Source organism: Ictidomys tridecemlineatus, unplaced genomic scaffold, assembly GCF_052094955.1.
Source record: "Ictidomys tridecemlineatus isolate mIctTri1 unplaced genomic scaffold, mIctTri1.hap1 Scaffold_222, whole genome shotgun sequence".
In the NCBI taxonomy this organism is placed as follows: Eukaryota; Metazoa; Chordata; class Mammalia; order Rodentia; family Sciuridae; genus Ictidomys; species Ictidomys tridecemlineatus.
In genome coordinates this window covers 1-23,963 of record NW_027521915.1, presented here as the reverse complement: position 1 = coordinate 23,963, position 23,963 = coordinate 1, and the positions used below count along the sequence as shown (strand labels likewise).

General features: G+C 35.6%; 1 long non-coding RNA gene across 1 annotated transcript in view; it reads left to right on the top strand.

Annotated features, from left to right (window-relative positions):
* LOC144373068 (uncharacterized) overlaps nucleotides 1-23,737 on the top strand; it is a 37,222-nt gene extending 13,485 nt beyond the window's left edge. Inside the window, exon 3 of the long non-coding RNA XR_013432867.1 lies at nucleotides 23,126-23,737. This is a non-coding gene — a long non-coding RNA (uncharacterized LOC144373068). The remainder of the gene's footprint in view (nucleotides 1-23,125) is intronic.
* The last annotated feature ends 226 nt before the right edge of the window (nucleotides 23,738-23,963 follow it).

Sequence of the window (23,963 nt, the reverse complement as noted above, 5' to 3'; positions counted from 1 at the left end):
TTAGTCCTTTGGAAGATTGCTCATTTCTCTGCACTCTAGTGATTTTGAGAAGATTGTTAATTACTTTGCTCTGTGAACTGGTAATTTTGACACTGGAACATACTGTTTTGCAGTTCCCTTAAGCCATATCTTATTTTTTTTTGCTTTTTTTTCCCCCTAGGATTGAAAGCTGCCTTTATCAAAAAGTTTTAACTGATCTTTAACAAATTTAAAATAACTAAAATGTATTTAAGTATCATTACAGAAAAGGCAATATATTCATTCATTTATTATACTTTCATAGAACATTGAGCTCAGTTAAAGAAATAATAATAATAATTTGACTTAGAATATTTTTACTCTGATTTTTTAAATCCCTTTTCTTTCATTTATTTGAATGAATATAATTTGTCAATAAGGCAAGAACTTTACTAACTAGTCCTCTATTTTATTTTTATTTTTTGGTATTAGGGATTAAACACAGGGGCACTTAACCACTGAGTCACATCCCCGGGCCCCCGTTGTTTAAAATATTCTATTAAGAGACAGGGTCTTGCTAAGTTACTTAGGGCCCTACTAAGTTGCTGAAGCTCACTTTGAACTCACAAGCACCCTGGCTCAGCTTCCTAAGACACTGATTTTTAAAATAATATTTTACAAATCAGATAAAGGAAATATAAAATGAAGAATATTTTGTAGAATATCTGAATTTTGTAGCCAGAATCCCTTTTCTTGGAAAATTTGATGGGAAAATCCAAATTAGTGTGGATTTTAAATTATTATGAGACTATTTGTAACTATGTAGTGTTTGAACTTCTTTGATTGACTGTCTTGGAATAAGATATATCCTACTAAAATTTGAATTTAATTGAGTAATAAATTTTGATAGGAGTTAGAGTATTGTTATCAGGAGAAAAAGCACACATATCACAGGCAATAATAAACTCTATACTATAATTATTTCTTAAGACTTTTGTTTTTAAGTATTTTTGTGTAAATTAAGAATTGTCAGTGCCTGATAGCTTAAATAATACATTTTTTTTCCTGTAGCATAGACTGTATGTGCCAAGGTTAGCTATGCAACAGATAAAAAAATCACAATGAGAATATGATCAAAGTTTCTGCTTTAGTAGAGAAAGGAATGGCTATTCTTTCTATACTTTAAACTTGAGCAAATTTCCTTTTTTTAATAACTGACTTCTTGGCAAGAGCCAAAACACTCATCTCAATGTACAGCAGTTATTTTATGTATCCTCAGCAGTTACTAATAAACATTGTAATGCTCACATGTGAATAATGTGTTTCACTCAGAATCCTCCCTTTATATTACATTCTCAATTGTCACATCATATTTAAAATACTAGTTCTTTAGTTATTAGATGTACTTAAATAGTCTTATATGGTTTGGAAATTGTCAAATTATAGAATACATTTTTGCAAACTTAATGGATTCTAATAGATATGTATTGATTTAAATTGCTGTGTCTATAATTTTATATATTTTCTATACAGATATACTGTGCAGTCACTGCACAATATGTCATTTATGGCTTATTCTCATACCTTTTCAATTAGTCAAAATAAAACACTGCAAATTCAAAACCAAAAAGTAGGGTTATTATAAGTAGTGAACATTTCTGTTGTGTTTCCTTTCCAAGGTTAATAACTTCTCTGACACTTGAGCAATTGTGGGTTTTTTTAATGTATTCTAAAGGAATATGTTTTTTAATTCTGTAAAATTTATGGTTAAGAAGATGATGATATAAAATATTTTCTTATATTTTAAGACATCTATATGTTTTTATTGTTTTAGAGTGTTTTATAAATCAGTGAATGTAAATTAATTTACCAGGATGACTTAACTATAACTTTATATTAAATATGATTAATATAAATAAATAGCTTAGAATAAGAGTTCACTTCTTTTTGAATATCAAGGATTACTTTTGATTAACTTTTCTCTTTTGAGCAATGCATTTGCTCATGATATTATTTTTCTCTTTTCACAATTAGAAGGGCATTTGTAAAACACATTCATGTATTCTGCCCCATCTCATCTGTTTAGCTAATGTATCTCCTCCCCTAGGAAGCTCCTTATTGCAACCACTTGCAGCTGTTCCTCCTTTTCCTTTCCATCCATCTTGTTTGGCATCCTAAGTGCAATAGTTCTCACCACATGCTACTACTATTGTGGTTTATTGTCATTCACCTGTGATCTCTGGAGGAGAGATGGTTCATTCCTGCAGCCAGTACTGAGAAGCACTAATAGGCTCATTAAATTGAAATACATAAGTGAATGTCTGGCAGTTAAATTTCTTTCTCTTCTGTTTAAATTTAGAGAATTTGCCTATAAGAAAAAAATTTATCAGATCCACAGATTTTTGTCACATTCACATGATAACTGACATTACTACTTAAAACACACAACATCTTTATCTACAAGTTGGATCCTGTCAGTGTACTTTGCTCGGGCGGTGATTTGTATGTCTTCCCTCTTTGCTTCCCACCTAGGGGCATTATGGTGCAGGAATTACTCTTATTTGAAAGAAGGGTGTGCTTCACTTCAGTAGGTTTCTAGCTTTCAACAACCTTGGAAAGGTTAAGCTATAGTAGCGTAACCCTGATTCCCCCTGGCTTGCCTTACATGATGCTGTAAATCCCTCTTGTTACCTTTTAGGTGCCCTTCACTGTGGATCTGATAGATACCTTTTCCTTCCTCAGTGTGGAATTCTTTTGAATTTGGTCTGTTGACACTGCAGATGAATGTCACTCAGATTTTTGACAAGGGCAGATATATCTACTTACAATAACAGGAAGAGCTATCAGCTATTAAATATTTTAAATAGTAATGTGCTCTGTATCTTTAATTGGTACAATAATACAATTAGATAATTGTTTTCTCACCATTTTGTTAATGAAGTGATTGAAATTCAAAGTTTAAGTAATTTGTATATGGTTGGTAAAGTGAGGATCCAGAATTCAAGTGATATAGTTTTAACATCAAAACATGTACTCAATCTCTACACTATGCCCAGATATAAAAATTCCACATGGCCAATTAACAAGAACCTGATTCTGAGACATGACATGGCTCAAGAGAAAAAAACAAAGACATTTAGAAATACCCAGGCCATTCTATAAGTAACTACCCTGTTGCAAAATAAGTAGTGAAGCCAGATAGGCAGAAGTGAGATCTATAGCACCCCAACTCCAAACCAAAGTTTGTTAATTATAGGGGAAAGAACATGTAATTGCTTTGTCCATTATATAAACATTAGGAATCCACAATATCTTTGGAAAAATTAAGTAAACTCAGATTACTTTCTTTTAATTATCTAGAGTCCATCTGCATAAGAGGAAAATTCTTCTGAGTCAGTTAAAGCTAATATAGTCAATTAAAATGCTAACTAAATATATTCCTGTAAAGTAATAGATTATGATTGCTGGACCAAGATCATATCTCTTACACAGTGGGAACATAATCAATACATAAAATAAGAAAGATGCTGAGTAGTGCTTAACATCTCACAACTGCATGGGCGGAAATTTCACAAGAGAAAAAAAATATATTGTTGAGGGTCTCAATTCTCAAGTTGAGAAACTTGCTGGTGTGCAGCAAATTTTTCCAAGTAAATTCTACTTTTTTTGTCTATATTGTAAAACTGACCTATAATTAGCTAGCAAAGACATTTCTCAAATATGGAATATATAAAAGACTGTTTTACCATATTTCAGAATTGTGCTCTACAGTGTATGTTGGACTAACTACTTGATGTGGGTCTACCAATAAGTAGGAATTTAATAGGGAAACTAATTTCATTCACTTCATTTTCTCAGGAGAATGCTCTTTCCAGCATGCATAAAAAAAGAAAATACATGGTAGAGCTACAGCAGAGGGGGGGGGAATCTAAAGTATGGTTTAGTGATAGAATGAAGATAGTTTTGACTATCAATCAGTTCATTCAACAAAAATGTACTGAGCACCAAATTTGCATTATATAGCACTTAGTGCTTGGAAATTTGAAGATGAATAAGAACATAGTCTCTATTGTCTATTTAAGGAGCCCCAAAGTTACAAGAGAATAAGGCAGGTGAAGAAATAATTGCAGCATGGTGCATTAAGTTTTGTAGAAGCCGGCAGAGAAGTTAGCTATGCACAATTATTTCAAGGAATGACACTTTGAGTGAATCTTAAAAGATCCCCAAGACTTTTTCAGGCACTAAAGCCATTCAAGGAAACAAATTTAAGGAAAAAAGTTGACTCTGGGAAAACATGAAAATAATGTCTCATTTACTGAATCTGGAATGCAAGATTAAAATACAAAGGTAGGGTAGATTTGATGACAGCACAGGTAATAGTCAGACTGCAAAAAGGGAGCAGATTAAATTTGTTAGCTTTGGAGTTTTGGGGCTTTTTTTTCTTTTGTTTTGATTAGGTCCTGGGTTTCTAAGACAGAGGTAATAGAGTGGAACTAAGAGATTCTAGAGCTGCTTTGGAATAAATCAATTGCACTTTGTGTACAAGTTTGCATATTGCAAGTGAAAGGGGGAAAAAGGGTTTTGAAATTGATTTTTTCTAATTTATATAATTAAGTGCATGGTGATGTCATGGACTAAGCTAGGTAATGCAAAGGATGGGAAAATTTTATAAGAATAGTGACAGAAAGAGAGTGTGTATGTGTGTGTGTGTGTGTAGGAAGACAGAAAAAAAAAGTCCTAAGACAAACTCTAAATGAAAAACCCAACCTGAGAAAACTATGTAAGGTGAACAAGAGTTAGAACAGCCCAGATAACATAAACTCTATCAAAAATGATTCTTTGCTCTCAAACTTCTAATTTCCATAACATTTATCTTGGCCCCTAGAAGCTTCCATTATCAATTACTTCAAAATACTTAGTATATCATCATTTTTCAGCATTTACAAATCCCTTTATATAAAATATAGTTTCAAGAGATACAAATACAATGGGATACAAGTGGAAGAGAGAAAATGCAATAATGGCTCTAAAACCTGAAGTAATGAGTGACTGAGAGAAGAGTGGCAGTACTGTTAGAAATGCTGGTATTGACAAGGGTCTCAATTCTCATCCTCTGTGTGGGAATTGACTTGCTCAACAAAAACAAAATGATTTCTTAAAAAATTTCCCAGAGTTTCTGGTGGTTGGAAAGAAGTAACTACTCTGTTGATTTTGTAAACTCTTTGCAGAGTGATGAAAGTTAAACTTTTATATATATATTCATTTTTTTGAACTCAAAAAGAATTTGAACACCACTTTATATTTCAGGTCCCAATACCATAAAACTATGAATAAGAAGTAGTCTTTTGGGAAAAGCAATTCTCAAGAGTATATATATATATATATATATATATATATATATATATATATATATATATATATATTTTTTTTTTTTTTTAAAAAGAAGGAAATTTTGTGCAGATACAACCTGAAGAGATTACAATTATTTTATACTATCTGCATGAGAAAATGAATAAGCACTGCTCTTAGACATTCTTTGGAATAGTCAGTGTTCAGTTTTGCCAGTAACTCCTTACACATTTCTGATCCTTTTCAGAACATCTTAGAAATTGTTTCTCCTGTAGTGCAAAGAGAACCCTACATTGTTGTGATCCATTTAAGATACCAGGGATTCATAGATTTAGACAATTTCTTATAAAAACTTCGTATGTGGGGGTGGAGACAGAGAGGCACTGATCTTTTTGATAGCTTAATCCTGCAGTGAGGCTCCAGTATAACAAATAAGTTCAGGATCATAGTAAGAAAGAAAGTCATGTGTACCAAGATACTATGTTAAACAGGTGAGTCATTCATTTGTCATAGCCCCAAATCAAAAGATAAATCAAGAGAAATCAAATGGGACTTTTTGCTCTAGTTTAAGACCTGGGAAAGTTTCCAAGGTAGTCATGTCTCTTAATCACCATTTGGAACCAGTGGGAGAATAGGATTCTTGGCTTCTGTAGCAATAGAAGTTTTTAAATACCTGCAATAATCTCCAACTTGCAAATCATTACTTTGAGGTGGGATCACTGCATTATCTAACAATATTAGGAGATGTTCAGGAAGCAGCCATGGGATAGACCAAAAAGGGCAGTAGGTTAGACTGTGGTTTGAGTGGAGTACCCATTTTTGCCTTCTGCCAGGTGGACATAGGTGAGCCTCTATAAATAAAAATAAGGATACATAATTGTGCATTTTACTAGTTAAATAACATGTTCAAAGTGTCCTGAACAGAGTAGAACTTACTAAGTGATAAAAATTAAAGGAGCACATTGAACCAGTATTTAATAATGCCATGTTATGGGTCAGACTGTCCAGAAAACTTAAGTGAAATACAGTTAAAGAAATCTCCTTTTTTCATTCTACTATCACCATTCCCAGTATATTTAAATTTTGGAGGTTTCCTCATTGTCAGGTGGAGATTCTATTTTACAAAGAAAAACAGAGGTACAGTATAAATTTTTGATATAACCTGTATCTATATTTAGATAAAACCAGATATGTGAGATCAGAATCACTTCCAAGTAAGACAACCACTTGGATAGTGGCTGCTAAATAAGGAGCCACATGAATCTGAATACTGCTTCCACTTGGAACAGTTTTTCTGTGTATTCCACAGCTCTCACCTTCCTCAAGGAGCTACTATTCTTTTAGGCCACATACATACTTTTTCCTAGAATTGAGGAAGAATTCTCTCACAAATATGGATAAGGTATTAGGTGTTCAAGTATGTATCTCCAAAACATATTGCATCTTTCCTATAATTTTAGGAATTTCATACAATGCTAGACTGTCTATGAATGAGTAGTCATGACATCCAGCTTCATGATAGTGTGACCCCAAAGTTTCCATTGTCTCATCTAGAAGTAAATTTTATGCCCCACTGTGGGCTTGAACATGGGAATTAAAATCACCAAAATATCATCTAGTCAAATTTGTATAAAAGAACTGAGAGGAATTCTGTGGGCTATGTGAGAAGACATATCTGTTCCCTTTAGTTTGAATTTCTTTAGTTTAGATACGCTTACATCAATTCTTGAATCTTCTTTCTGACTTTACTTTTCCCTGTGCCTCAATACTAATTAGATGAAGGCAAGGTAGAGGCTGCAGAAGAATAATTTATTAGTTTTAAAAATAAACATGGAAAAATCAAATGAGCATCTGAAGTTTCCAGGCTCTCTAACTTCAATAGAATTTAAGAGAAAGTAATCCTGTTGGTAATTTGATATATTCCATAAAGTTCAGGCTACCTATTGTGGAGAATGTTCTTTCAAACAGCTATTTTCATACCTATATGCAAAGATTATCTAATAAACTTGCTCTGGTTGTTATAAAGAAATTGAATACATTGCTATAGATTTCGTGTAAGTTGAAAATGAAACAAATCCATAAAACCCATATGTATGCTGTGTAAGAATTCTGTAGAACAGGATGCAGAGACCGGGTCTCTTTTGTCTCACTCCATGCTTACATTTTATCACTAAATACTCACTAAATAATAATTTGTAAATGGACAATTATTTTCAACTTCATAATTAACAGATGGTCTTTACTGTGCATTTCTCATATTTTTCAAATTTAATTCTTATAACATCCTACTGTATAAGTATACCCTCCCCATTTTAAAGGTAAGGAAATGGAAATCAGAGAGGTGGGTAAGTGCCTCTGAGGGGTCACACCCTCAAGTGAGTGGTTATGATATTCAAATTGCATTCTGTCTCACCCCAAAGTTCATGCCCTTATGAAAATGCCACCTTGCATTTCCAAAGAAGTATATAAGCCAATTTTAAAAGTTTTCATAATTATTTTCTTACCTCTCCCCCCCCCAAAAAAATCAAAAGTTGGGTTTTGAAGCATGTGCTTATTGGCAAGGAGGTAGTTATAAGTTGCTTTTATGTTTCCCAGCAAATAATTGGTAGTCATCTATTGCTAATGCTCACTCTATTATCAAAGAGGAAATGTATCCTAGCAATCTGGCATTCTCTGACAGGAAAAGGGCCAGAATCAACAGTGAGGAACAAACAGAACTGCCAGGACCAGCTGCCAGCCAACCATGAACCTCTGCCAAAAATAGAAAAAAAGATCTATTTTGCTTGGCATAGCGGTTCATAATTGCCAAACAAGTAGAAGCAGCAAAATTAGTGGGTTTGACTTGATTGAAACAACCCACCACTGGTACTTATATGACCAAGCTTTTAATGAATATTTATAAACTAATATCAACTTTGATTATCATAAATAAGGAGAACTATGACAAGTGTGTTTGCAGATTTCATGGCTCAATACTCTACATTCTAAACTACATTATGGTTTGCTTAGACTCAGGCTCCTGCCTTAGTAGGAACCTTAAGACTAACACACTGATCCCTATATTTTATAGAAGGAAAGTCCACATGTTTGAGACATAAAATAGCCAAAGATCATGACAGGGTCAGAACCATGATTTGAGCCCAAATAATTATTTTTACGAGTTATATAACCAATTATTTGATAGAACTAGAAGCAGGCCTTAGGCTGCCTTTTTTCTGTGCAGCTTAATATTAATAATGCCGTCTCAAAGAGGCATAAGAAGATAAAATCAACAAAATCAAAATAAGCAGGGTGATAAACAGATACTGTACTTAAATATATATCTGAAGGCAAAATAAAGACAAGAAAAACATCAAATATACAAAAAATCCTGCTCTACCTAAAACTACAAATTAATTTTATTTTCTGATTTCTTTTTGGTTTCTGTTCTAGAAATTCTTAAAACCAACTAGGGTAAATATCTATTACTTCATTTTGTTAAAATCAGAAAGTTAGTACTCATAATAATTGATTCAAAATTGAAAATGGTATGGATGTGTTCCTCAAAAGAATTGTTTAAAGCAAATCTAACTAATTTCCTAAAAAAGTCACCTTTAATTTTTAACTATTTTATTTTAGTCATATATAATTAGTAAATAATAGTAATGCATATTTATGGAATGCAATGGGATGTTTTGATTTATGAACACATTATGGAAAGATTTAGTCAAACTAATTAACATAACCACCACTCCACCAACTTGATGTGTGTGTGTGGGGGGGGAGAGGGGATGAGAATGTTAAAAACATTTCCTCAAAAATTCTTTAATTCTTAATAAGCATAGAACATGTATAAAAAAGCAATTTTGGTAATGATCTAAAAGAAATTTTAACAATAGTCTTCCTGAACTACAGGAATTTTACCATCAATTCTTTCCCAGTTTTCAGGCAAGAAAATTTTCTACTTTGTGAGTAAGTCTTATATTTCAGGTCTACTGTATGCTTGTGCTGTTGGTAGAGATTAGCCAAGATGAATAATGGCATATGCACCTGGGAAGAAAATACTGCAGGAGAAAATGTATAAAAACAAAGAAACAAAGATAAGAGAAATTCTTTTAAAAATCTGTCAAATAATAATAAGTCTAAGATTGTATTGTCCCAGATATTTTGTGAAATCCCTGTGATTAAGGTACATTTTTAAATATTTGTTTTTGTCTCAATGGCTTCAAATTTATCAAGTGTTAAATTCTGTAAGAATATTGGGCTGCATGAATTTTTAAAAATTGCCTTTGTCAGAAGACTGCATCATCTCATAGGCTTCATGGTCTCAAATTTAGACACAGTTCTGCCTCCTTTAATATTTGTTTCTATTCTTTTCTACCACAAAAAAATTAAGTAATTATATTATATACCTAATTAATTTCCTTACCTAATCCCTACTGTGACCCAGTAGAGAACAGATAAAATTTAATAATTTTCTGAAGGGTACATCTGGTGAATGACCCAGAAATTCCCAACTTGTTGAGCTAAATTTCAAAACAGAGCTCTTAAGCATCTTTTAGCTGTTTGGTTTTTTTTCAGAATAAATTTTTTGAGTGATTGAGTTTGTAAAGTGAAAAACTCCTCTGAAAATAAATAAGGTCATAAATGCTGACAGTTTCTAATGCTGCACCAGTCCTGGGTGAATCTCGGTGGTTTCTCATGAAATGACTCTAGTTTATTTGAAATGCTGAAGTTTTCTGTAGCTAAATAAATCACTCACTGTTATCTTGATTAGCCTCAAGCAGTTGAAAAGTAGGTGAATGTTGACAAGGCCAGTTAGAGAGCCTGTGAATAACTCAAGTGTGTAATTCCCTGCAACATACTTTTATGTTTTACCACAACTTTGTCACAAAACACACTTTCCAAATTTGTGGACAGGTCCTTTCTCTTGTGACATGCTCTTTGACAGAAGGGTTACTGATCAACAACTTTGGAACACTGATTATCCCATGTAGCTTTCAGTGACTTGAAAGCAAATGAAAGAGAAAGAAAGAAAGAAACAAACAAACAAAAAAAAAAAACAGAGACAGACCTCAACAGATCAGCAATGCTTTATTAAGCAACAGAAGGGCACATTTTAGAGAGGAAAATAGCAACTGATTATAACAGGCAGTTGAGTTTTATAAGATTCAGTGTAACCGAATCATAGCAGAATGTGTCCATTGAGTAGTCAGGATGAACTGTTGTAGATACAGGAAATTGTGAAAGTCCATGGCCCATAGTTTTCCTTTTTTCCCTGGGAGTTGTTCTCCTTTTCTCCCTGGTGGTTGCTGTTTCCCATATTCTTCATTACAGACTCTGAAAGGGGATACTGAATAGGTGTATCAATATCATGTCTGGCTGCTTCCTGCTGAAAAGGGGCAAAGTATGGAGACCTCCACTTTCAGAGTTCTGAGGGAGAAGACAGAGGTCCCAGGGTTGAGGCTGAAAAGGACCATATATGGAAGGAGCCTAGAGGTCATTGTAGGTGAATTCCCCTTTCTGTGGTTTCAGAGAATCACAATGTAAACACAGGAGGACAGTGGCTTTAACATGTTCCTGGGAGGCATTTTGAGCTAAAGAAGCTGTTAAGAATAAAGGAACATTAAGAATACAGGGAAGAAAGTTTATTATGAAAAAGGTGAATATTAAGGGGTATATAAGGGAGCATAATCAGGAAGTCTGTCATTTTTGATCCCCCAATGAGGACTACCAGGAATCAGCTACTTCAGTACCGAGTCAACAACCTGTTGAAACTCTTTAATAACCTGGTCTGATAACTTTTCATAGTAATGAATTTATGATCTTAATCCTGCTGTTCCTATGCCAGTCACAGCAGATAACTCTAGCCCTGTGAGTAAAGGAATAAACTGGAGGGATTTCTTGAGCCTGGTGTGCGCCCTTATTAAGATAGGTAAACTTTGGTTGTTAGGTAAAATGCAAATTGAGGAGTAAGGATGACCAAGGTACAGAGGCCAGTCGAATTTTTGGTAGGTAGGGCTGTGGGGCTGACACAAGTATACATCTTAGGTTCAATTAAAATAATAATAGTCTTTTATTTTAAATACCCAGGTATGGCTATACTTTGGTGATAACTATTTAGGTATTTAAGACCAAGCTGGTCAAATTGACCTTATTCCTATCTGTTGTTAAGAGCCAGCTGAGATCACTCTTTGGAACTTGTGAGCAAACTCTAAGTTCCACTAAAGTGCCATCTGCCTGGGTAGGTCAGAGTCTCTTTGACCATGTGGCTTCCCTTAGAAGCATCAGGGATAACACCTCCTCCAATGACCCTCCCCTTTGCAGCATGTGCATCAGTCAGCTTTCTCTTCTACAGGGTCTTATTACTCTCCCTGATCAGGAGATTATGTGGCCATGAGCTAAAAAACCCTAGAGAATTTCCCTTTTTCCCTGGAGTCAAGCTGATCTCAGAGGGCAAGAGCCAAGTATTGGCTATTTTCTCTCTTGGCCATTTTATTCCTTAATTTTAGTCTCTGAGTTTGGGTCCTGAATATACAGCAAGCCAGTTTCACCAGTCTTACAGTAAGAGTACTGAGTTTTACCTTTAATGTCTGTAACTTTACAGTTATTTACCCATTCTATTTAATTGGGATAAGTATTAGTGCTAGAAGTTAGCCTTACATCTGTCTGTCCTATACATGATGGCCTATTATCTCAAAATAGTTCAGGTTGTTATATTACCAGTTGTTCTTTTGTAAGGGACTAACAGATACTGGTTAAAGTTTAGAAGGAAAATACAAAATGAAATTAACAAGAGTAAAACATATTAGTGTGTATAATAGCTATGAACTAAGAAACACAATTTTTGTTGTGGGAGGGTGGATACCAGGGATTGAACTCAGAGACACTCAACCACTGAGCCACATCACCAGCCATATTTTGTATTTTATTTAGAGACAGGGTCTCATTGAGTTGCTTAGTCCTTTGTCATTGCTAAAGCTGGCTTTGAACTCACGATTTTCCTGCCTCAACTTCCCAACCACTGGGATTGCAGGCATGCATCACCATGCCTGCCAAGAAACAGAATTTTTATAATCCCAAAAATTTACTTTAAACTCTGGTTTGAAAAGAACCAAATTGGCAAAATGTTCTTCTACACCTTATATTTTAATGACTAGTATGCTTGGAAGATATAAATACATTTAGGAAAATTCAGAATCTATAGTGCAATGTAATACTCTAAAATAACAATTGTTGTTTAATCAGAGTTGTACAAACTGTAATTTTATTAAGACAAGTTTTTCTAAATAAAACTTAACAGACATGAGACATTATCTTGATAGATAAAATCAGATTAATGTTTTAAGAAATCCTTGTTACTTCAACCTATAAAGGATTAAACTTTGATTTATATCACTAGTACATTAATAGTTGACCTTAGGAAAAAGCCTTCCTTATGAAATTCCTGAATTTTTCCAATTATTCCTCTTAATAAGATTACATACTTTATGTTATTTACAATACATTAATTGAAACACAGCTGAAAAGTTTTGGACTCTTTTCATATAAAATTGCACCTGTTAGAATTTTAACTCTTAGCAATCTTGCTTTAGTGAAGAACAAGAAACAAATAAATCTTAAACTCTTTTTTTCATGTAGCAATTTATAAAACACATCTAATGTTTAAATATATTACCTTATAGAATTTGAAAAATCAAAAGTACTTGATTTTATATTTAGCAGTTAATGCTTTTTAGCATAAATTAATCAGATATCTCCTCTAATATACTTATGAACAATCACATTGATATTGATGTTAAATATAATTTACTCATTTTTAACTGTAAAAACCAAGATATCAGACAAGTGTTGTTAAGAGTATTATCTATCTCTTTCCTGTTGAAGAAAAATCCTAGAAACAATGGATATTGCATTCTAGATATTTTATAGAAACCAATACTCTGTTAATTTTCTGACCATCTAGAAAACCTATGAGTTAGTAATTTTAAAGACATATTTTTTTCTCATCTGTTTATCTAATTTAAATTAAATTTTTAACTCTCATGAACTGAAAGGTATTTGGATCCATTTCTCTTTTAAATTTTAATTTATGAGCACTCATTTATCTATATGCCAATTTTGATACCATGTACATGATATATGGACATAATCAGATATGTAGACACAACACAATACACAGGTGTGCACACAAACGTAAATCAGCCAGGAAACAATCTTGTAGCTGCAGGTAGATCTCTACAGGTAGAAGGCAATATTACAGATGTTTATTAAAGCCTCTATTAAAATTAACCTGCTATAAATTAAAATGTACTTCATTAGACTTTTACATTATGATTAATCACAGAAACCTATGAAATTGAAAATGCTTGGTGTAAAGTCTAACAGCCCTGATTGATACTTAGATCAGGTGGCCACTTTTCCTCAGGGACCACCAGATTTATTTCCAACATCACCATGTCCATGTCCTTTTTTAGGATGTTGTAAAAGGAGATTCTCCAATGTATTTGAGAGCTTACCCTTGAAATTTTGGCCTCTAAACAAACACAGTGTAAAAACCTCTGTAATTAGATTAAAAAAGACTGATCAGAAAATATTTTAAATTAGGTATACAGGATTAAATGTGAATTCACCATAAAACCATGAACTAAAAAAAATAGAATTTTTTAAAACAGGAGTTCTAAAAAAGTGGCAGTAATTAGTAAAGCAACAAACTGAACATCTTTATCAGATCAGAGTGCACTTTTGGTTCAAACTAGAGTCAGTTCAGATGTTGAAAGAGTGAGAGCTCTGAAATGCTTAGGTAAAAAATTTCAAGGTACAGAAGACTTGTATCTTCTATCTTCCCTTCTTGTGCTGTAGTGTTTAGGGAGGAACTTGTTAAGAAAGCAGTGTGGTACACTGCTAAGAGATACATAGCCAGACATTTAGGTCCCATAAGCAGCTTGGATTTAAAGGTGGCATTTTTCCCCCTTTGATCTCAACCAGTTCTCTGAAAGCCTTGTAAATCTTGCAGGCTCTGCAGGCTCTGTAATCCATGGAGAGATAGAGATCTGGCAGCAGCTAAGAAGTAAAGGAAGCTGCTGTTTTGAGCAAGGCCTCATCCATAGGGCATTTTAACCATTTTTCATTTCCCCAACTGGCTACATTTGGATAAAGAAAATTCAGCAGTTTCTGCCTTTCCTTCCATGACCTCTGGCTGGGGCTTCACTCAAAATGGAGAATACTAACTTCTTGGTTTCAAGGGAGGATTTTTGTCATCTCGTTGTGCCCTTAACATTTCTTACATATTCTCTTTGTCCTTTGGGGTCCTCATACTCATAGGACCATGATATCATATTATGCTCCTCAATTGAAGTGGGAGGCAAGCCTATTAGTGTTCTGGGTGATATCTCCACTAGAGAAAATAAATAATTTGGATTATTGAACTAGGACAGATAAGGGGTAGTTTTAATGTGATTAAGTGAGACAGATTTTCTGGTCTTTTTCCTGCCGGAAAAGGGGAGTACAGAATCAAATGTGTCTTGTGAGAGTCTAGAGAAGGTAGTCTAATTTTAAATCATGAGTCCTTGTTTAAGAGGCAAACAGTATGGACAGAAATGGGGTTGAAGCATTTGAAGAAGGCGAGATTGCCTGACTCATGCTTTGAGGATTAGTGGGTCACCACTTTCCCAGAGACCTCAGATCAGACCGAGATTTCATCTCAGAATCCCAAATTCATTGGGTAAGAGTGCCCTCCAGCATCAGGCCAAGTCAGTCAGAAACAGAGACAGATAGTGGTTGATATTTGGCACCCCTGGGGGCTATAGGGGTCAAACTCAGTACATGATAGCTTCATGCAGCACTGGGGAGTGGCCCCAGCCAGCTGACTTCAGTTGTCTCAAGCTGTTCTCTGCCCCAGGCACCAAATTTCTCCCACAGAAAAGAAACTGAAGCAATGCTGGACCAGCATTCCCAACACCTGGGTGAAGGGGGATCCAACCCATCCCTTATCAACATTATTTTGGGCCTGTATTTCCTCTATAGTAAGGTAGTTTGCCAAGGAAGTGACATATCTTGTCCACAGGAGGCCAGGCAGGGTTGCAGGTAAATTGCTTCTTGGAAAAGAAATCATGTGGGAGTCAGCACAGTGGGCCCATTTGATAAAATTATTATATATAAAATTTAGCATTTTTAATGTCACAGATGTTTTCTTGAGCTGCAGTTAAGAAGAGGAATGGGGATCAGGATCTGATCTAGGGGGCTTATGGAGCAGAGGTCTAAATTAAGGTAGGAATTGGAGAGGAGAGGATTAGAAGAAGATGCCTCCAACACAAATAACGGACACTATACAGGTCCTTGCTCTGTCCATGTGGCAATGATGAAGGAATGCCTAATGCCATTTGATTTTTGTAAAATCCCTTTCTTTTGGCATTATCTCTGTGTTTAGTAGAGATCCTTTTATCTGTGTCAATTAGAGCTTTCATAGTGAAGTTAGGAATTTTATGTGCCATATTACATATTTTCAGACTAATATGAGGGATAAATATTGGGGCTAGATAATCATACTGGCAAATAGAGAAACACAGATAAAGCCTGCTTATGTAGGAGGTTAGGAAGATTTGTAGGTTTCAAATTGACGCAGAAAAAAAAAAAAACGCTTGTGACTCTGACAGTCTCTTTTGGTGGTAATCAGGCACTCCTCTCTATGAAACTTTCCTTTATAGCCTCCCGCTTTACTTTTGGTGAGGGTTCATCTGCTATTTCAGGGCAGTAAATGAAGAAGAGGGCTGGGGATCAGGATCTGATCTAAAGGGCTTATGGAGCAGGGACACAGTGAGAATTGGTTGGCATAATGAGGGCCTTGAGTGAAGGTCAAAGAAAGCTTGGAGGTAAGCCTCAGGCCATTTGCCATTTCATTCAAGGAAATTGTTTAAGTTTTGGAGGATTTTGGAGTCAAAGTTCCCAAATTCAGGCCACTGATGCAGGTTGTCTGATTTATATTGTGGCCAGATCTAAGTACTAAGCCTAATAAGGCATCAAATTTTAAGGTTCTTAAAATTATTTTTGAGACAACCTAAGGGAGAGTCCAGTACATGGAAGCTCCCATGTGGGAGAGGTCTGTTTGGGGTGGTGATTGAGATCAAAGTGTCCTTTGATGTCTCCTGTCACTAGACAGAATTTCACCAGAGAATGAGAGGGCATCCCTTCTAGAATCTGAGTAGTGAGGGACCTCCAGGGTCCAGAAAGGTGGAGGGTCTTGGACAGGGTGCTTCTGCAGGAGACTGAAAGGGATCTTACCTCTCCGAAGAATGAGGAGGTTGGTGTGTTGCATACAAAAGCAAAATGGCAAACAGCGGCCTCTAATCCAGAGGTCTAAATTAAGGTAGGGATTGGAGAGAAGAAGATTAGAAGGAGGATGCCTCCAACACCAATAACGAATGCTATACAGGTCCTTGCTCTGTCCATGTGGCAATGAGGCAGCAAAACCCTAGCCCAAGAATGGAATTGGTTTGGGGACATATATCTGCTGCCATTGAGCTTTAGTGGACTTGGAGTTGCAAAGGGGATCCTTCTATCAGAAGGAAGGAGAGAAATAGAAATCAGATGAGAAGATAGAAAAGATGGTGGAGGTTCATTAATGGGGAGGTGTAGATAGCCTCAAACCCCTTCCCAGTTTTCGGCACTAAATGAAAGCAAATAAAAGAGAAAGAAAAGAAATGGAGATAAATTTCAACAGATCAGCAATGCTTTATCAAGCAGCAGAAGGGCACATTTTCGAGAAGAAATTGGCAACTGGTTACAATAGGGGTCTGAGTTTTATAGGGTTCAGTGAGACTGAGTCATAGCAGAATGGGTGAGTTGGGCAGTTGGGGGGCGGGGGGGGGATAGTTGTAGAAAAGGGAAATTGTGAAAGTCCAGAGCCCATTGTCCTCCTTTTCTCCCTGGGGGTTGTTGTTTTTCATATCCTTCAATTCTCATTGTGCATTTACACTTTGGGTTGAAGTATATTCTCTTTTTTTTTTTTTTTTGCCCCAGAAACCCTCTTTTACTCCCAAATCTATTCACTTGGGAATGTGCTAGTCCTCCTGAGATAAGAACCAAGTTGTCAATTTACTAAGTGGCATTGCCTCCTTTACCACAGTGATTGGTTGAGCAATGGGAACATGTTCAAGGCTGGTCCAATCATAGCCACTAACTAAGCCACAGTTATTAGCCTGAGGGCAGAGGTGATTCAAAGTTGCAAATCATTTTTTCCTTTAGAGTTTTCTCACTCTGGTAGGATCTAAAGAAAAATACTATTTATTTGTTTTTGAGAATCTATAATTGTGAGTTAGGATCTCATCTCTATTTGGAATACATGTCTATTTTCCTGGAGAATGTTGAGCAATATGCGAAGGAAGAAAAGAGGAAAGCTACATGTATTCAGTTCCCTGACTCTAGTTATCCCTAAAGTCAGAGTATCACTTCTTTCTTTGGTTGGATTTCTGTTACTTAAAAAACAAATATCTCTGACTACCATGCCACAGAGAAGGTAACACTATATCCAGACTATTACAGAAAAGTTCAATATGCCCAGTTTATGCTGCTGTTTTGCTCTGGTTTCTATCCAACTACTCTTCCAAAAATAAAATGTTCAGGTCCAGAGCAAGAAATAATCATATTCAGATGTACTGTGAATAGCTAGCACTTACTTAGAGTTTTCTTCTTTATTATTCGCATTATTTTTATTTTTAGTTATACATGATAGTAGAAAGTATTTTGACAGAATACACATACATAAAGTATAACTTATTCTATTTGGTTCCCACTCTTGTGGTCATACATGATGTGGAGTTATGTACATATATGTGGTCATATATACAAATACAAGGCTAGGAACATTATGACCAATTAATTCTACTGTCTTTCTTATTCCCCTTACTTCTCCTTTCCCTTTATTACCTTTTGTCTAGTCCAGTCTATTTTTATTATTCCCTTCCCTCACTTGGAGTTTTCTACTATCCATGTATTTGCTGAAGTGCTTTACAGAAAGATTCTGCTTTAAGACTGTGATAAGCAGAGCCCCCTGTGTTCCAGGGGGTAGTTGGGGATGGGGAAAAGTATAGCTGCAAGCTTAAACACAGAGAAGGCAAAAACCTGGCAGTGCCCTGTCCTCAGACCCATCTTTCAATAAAGCATCCCTTCTGCACCCATTTCAGTAATGGGCTTCCACATACTGTGATTACTTATGAAGAAAAAGTTTATGTTGTATATACATAAGCCTTTGGTAGATATGTTCTCAATTCTCACAATATAGCCATAGAGACATATGATTATTCCTATTCTATGGTCGAAGGAACTAAGGTTTACAAAGATTACAGAACATACTCAACATCGTCCAGTCAGCAAAAGGCAAAAATCGGGGGTTGCACTTCCCTTCCCCTGGCCTCAGAGCCCTCTACTTGTACTGCCACGTGAAGCTGCTCCCGGCGTAACCTCATACCTGCTACTAAGACCAGGGAAGTCTCTGCTTGCTTATTGATCCTCATGGGTGCCAGCCTGTTCTGTTAAAACTTAACCAAGACCAAGCTCAAGCCTGTTCTCTGACAAATTACCTACTCACATGGGAGGGAGAAGGACCTTATGTAAGATATGAGTTCCTGCTAACAGAATTCTAAGGAGGATCTAAGGAAGGTATCAGTCAGTTCTGGATTAATTTTGGCTTCTGAGGTGGAAGTAGAAGAAGTAGAAGAAGTCATGAGGGGAGGGCAGGTTAGCAGTTGGGTATCCCCACTAACAAATGGGAAGAGTAGAGCATCACTGGGCCATCATTGTAACTGTACACTATCCACTCAAGGAGGAATTCATTATGGCCTTTTATAGCTGCTATGTCATCTTTGAAGTGTCTGCTGTCAACTTGGCAGGGAGCATGACCTGTGGCTTTGTTCTTTTCCTCTCTGAGCTAATTTTACTCTTTCAGTCCCAAAGTTTGCTCTTTCTCCTTTCTAAGCTTGCTGCTGTCCCAGCAGGGGTTTTGTTGAACTCAACAACTAGCAATGGCAAACATCTACCAATGTGTACCTAAGAGACCTGACTGTACTGAGCAAACTCCTCAGAACAGGGGTCAGCCATCTTATCAGAATTCTTTCTTCTCTGAGCCCATGGAGATTGTAAGACCTTGGAAGGGTCAAAAGCGGCCTTGCAAGGCAAGCTGGGCGAGCCCAGGACTTAGGAAAATGAATGCCTTCTGATGGTGTGGGTGATGGCTATCATCTCTCTGATAGGAAAAAAAAATACTATTTCTTGAGAAAAATCTTTCATAGAAAGGGGTAACCCTCCTCCTTACACCCTGTCTTTATAAGTTAGAGGATCATGATATAAAAAAAGAAAGAGAGACAAAGACAGAGAAATATTAGAAGTTTGATGGAGGTCATACTGGTATCCCTTAAAGGCCTTCTTCCTCAGACCCCATTGCCCTGCCTTCTTGCTGTTTTCCCTTCTGCCTTGTGCTTAGTTATCAGAGGAGGTCCTGTCTTGCTAAGGAAACATGATTCAATTATGTGGCATCATGGTTTGAATAATTTCTATATACTGGACTTGAAATTCATTAACACAGCTGCATTAATTTGGAGTCAGATAGTCCCTTTCCTGAAGTTGTCCATAAACTAAAAATATAACAATTTTAAACTCTAAACAAACAAACAAATAAAAATGATACTCCAAAAAGAAAAATCTAAATATGATGTCATAATCAATAGCCAAGCAGTAGCAACTTGGATTAGATCATGTTTATGAAATTTAAGCCTCAGAGAGGAGATATAATTAAAAACTGAAAAGAGCAGTTCTCTACTTACCATAAGGACAACTTAACTTTTAAATGAAGTATTGTTCAACTGAAATTTCTGCTCTCAATCTGTATTCCTCTCTAGCAAAAAAAAAAAAAAAAAAAAAAAAAAACCCTTCCTGAAGGAAGGTAAAAAAAAAAAAAAAGAAAAAGAAAGAAAAAAAAGCATGAAAATCTAATGAAATAGTACTCTAAATTAGTTTTAAATTTCTTCTTCTAGGGAAAAAAGTGATCCACATGACTGATGATTTGTTCATATTTAACTTTGAACAAATACATGAAAATCAAAATATATGTTTAATACATACCATATATGTACTAGAATTATTCTTGATAGCAGTAATATATACTTTGTGAGATATATAATCAAAATATATTGAAAATCCCTCAGGAATATATAGACCCCCACATTTATAATGACTTTAAATAGTAATTCAATCAAGTCTCCAGTTTCTGCTGGAATGGAGAAGAGAATTGAAGATGAAGACCACAATTACATAAGCACGAGCCATTAGAGAAATTAAATATAACACACATAAACATGAAGAGTTTATTTAAATAAATCAAATATCCTGATGTTGAAACCACAAATTATGAAATTGTGTTTGGTTTTCATACTAACACGAAAATTTCAAAATTGCATCCATAATTGACTACACTTCTTTCTGTAGCCATAGTTTTTGTACAGTGCCAAGCCACATATTCAAGCAAGCACATAAACGGGTACCCATGGCTGATGTAATTTGTGGTCACAGGATAGAGCATTGTAGAAACCCTGCACTCATCCTTGGACAAAGGTCTTCAGGGGTCTTAATATGGGTCAAACTTTGAAAACTGAATGTTTAACTATGCAATTGAGGTCTGTTATTGGTCATTTTATCAGAATAACATGATGTGTGCATTGTAGCCTATTTTTAAAATCATATACAAAAGTAGATTTTAAAAAAGGTCTACAAGAATGCAAAAAAACTCTCTGAAACAGCTTAGGAGGTATCCCTGTTTTCCCATATGGCATTTATTTTCCTTTTTGTGACATTATCTTGACACATCAAGAGCAGGGTGTAGTGTCCTTATGCATTTCCAAAAGTATTCCTTTTCTAAAGTTACCTGCAGGATAGTGACAGAGAGGTAGAAAGAACACGGTGTTTGGAGCTAAGCAAATCTGAGGTCTAAACCTGTCTCTGGCCTCTAGTGGTGGTTGGCCTGAATCTGAGTTACAAAATCTGTAGTATGACGATAATAAAATGAATAGACTGTTATGTTAAAGTGTGTATATGCATGGTGTGTGTGTGTGTGTGTGTGTGTGTGTGTGTGAGAAAGAGAGAGAGAGAGAGAGAGAGAGAGAGAGAGAGAGAGAGAGAGAGAGAGGGAGGGAGGGAGGGAGGGAGGGAGAGAAGAGCAAACAGGGAGTCTATTTTGTTGCTGTGGAACTATAACAGAGGCTGACATAGTAAGGATTAGTGTTTTCATTGTTATTGATAGTGTTACACAGCATCTGCAATATTGCAGCTGCTGGAGGGCCATTTATCTTGCTCTTAAAAATAAACAAGGAGAGAAATGAATTACAGTAGATGGGGTAGAGAGAGAAGATGGGAGGGGAGGGGAGGGGGGATAGTAGGGGATAGGAAAGGTAGCAGAATACAACAATTACTAATTGGGCATTATGTAAAATTGTGGATGTGTAACCGACGTGATTCTGCAATCTGCATTTGGGGTAAAATTGGGAGTTCATAACCCACTTCAATCTAATGTATGAAATATGATAGATATGATATGTCAAGAGCTTTGTAATGTTGTGAACAACCAATAAAAAAAAATTTGTCCTCACTTTTTGATCCTCACTGCCCTCCTTATTTCCCAATATCACTTTATCTGTATCTAAAAATACTTTCTATTATATTTTCCAAGCAGCCAGCAGGACAGTGGTGGAATGCAAGCATGCAGAAAGGATTCTCTTCCTCTTTAGAGGGACCACAGATGTGATCATAATGCCTAGATATTCAGGAGAAATGCTCTAAGTCTTGGATGTAAGAGAGATATTTTAAAGAATGGGCTGATTTAGGCCATTTTTAATCTTAGATATTAAGTTTTCAAATTTAGAAAGTAAACTTCCAAAAATTGAAAAAGAAATTATCATCTTTGCAAACTGTTGACTATAGTTTTTAGCCCTTCCCTTTTTCCAGTAAGTTAGTTCCTAAAATGTGTGGAGAATGGAAACAAAAAGTAAACCTTCTCTGTCAGGAGTTCTAGAGACAAAAGCACATAGGCCAAGAACTTACTTACAACAGAAGTTGTCCTTCTAGGTGGCACCCAAATTGCAATATCAATTCATATGTGTTCAGAGCATATTAAATCATTTTCATTTTTATTTCAGAGAATAATACATCAGGGCAATTATTCTTTAGCTAAAAAACATAAAGAAAATTAATGTTATTAGAAATGCTTTTCTTAAGTCTTTATGTGAGTACCTAAATGTGTTAAAATTATTGAAATATGGAATTATGCAAGATTTATCCAGTACACCTCTGATATTATTATCCCAGGTAACATTGTTAGGTTTGTTTGTTATTTTTGTTGTTGCTATTGTCGTTTTGTTTTTGCAAAGCCCAGGGCTTTGTGCATGCTAGACAATTGCGCTACCATTGAGCCACATCCCCAGTCCCATTTCTTATATATACTTCTTGACCTTTTGCCTTCTGGTAGGAATTTGGGACTGCTGTATCATAGAGACAGGATAATCATTTTTGATCTTATTATTTTCTATGACTACTTTAAACCTATAAAAACAGTTCATGTGGTCTCTAAATCCTTGATCAAATCTCTCTTTCTCTATTTCCTTCCTTCCTTCCTTCCTTCCTTCCTTCCTTCCTTCCTTCCTTCCTTCCTTCTTTCTATCTTTCTTTCTTTTCAATCACCAATAAACAAAACATTTGGTTTTCAGGGCAACACAATCATACCTTCCCCAAGCAGACTAAATGAACAATAATGACCAATCAATGAAATGACATATATGCTTTTCATTTTCTTTTGTAGGTAAGTCCACCCTGTCTTCAAGTTTTCTTGGCTTACTGCTGCCTGCCCTTGTCATCCTTGTCTACTTGGAATTCTGAGTGTGATGTGAAAGCTGCTGTTCCCAACCCAGCTCAGAGGACACCCTTCATCCTGGGATAAAGACAGTTCCCACCAATTTCTGCGGCTTCATCCTAAGCCAAATAAATTACACTTCAACAAACTATCCAGCTGATTTACAACACACTATGACTGAGGCATTCAGGAACCCCTTCATCCAAAAGAATAAACTTTTAAATGGATATAAAATGACTTTTAACTCGTTCCAATATGCCTTATAAACCACTTAACCTGATTCTGTGACAGTTGCATGATTTATTCCAATGGGACAAATTACAGTGTTCAATTCAATATCATAGGCTGTAGAGTGAAAGTAAAATCACCATACACAGGTGCTTTAAATTTAATAACAAGTTGTGAAATATAATAGAGGTTAAAATGTTGATTGTATGTGGTAAATGTAAGAGTAATACAGTCTCTTGTATGATCCCATCTGTTTTGGGTCCTGCTTATTTTTGAATGGCCCCTATCATTCATGAAATTTTGATTTTTTTCCTGAAAAAAAAAAAAAGAGAACATGACAGAAACATTTCAGCATAAATTCATTACCAAATCACTTTACTGAATGAGCTGAAAGATTTTGAATATTGAAAACCAAATTCTAGAGGGGCCACGGTTCGCAGCCGCCGGAACCGCTTCATAACGCGCTGTGCGTGACGTGAGGGGCTTCTGTTGCAATGGCGAGTTAAGCCAGAGGATGTGCAGCTGCGACGGCGGCGTCGGCCACGAAGAGGACGGGGGC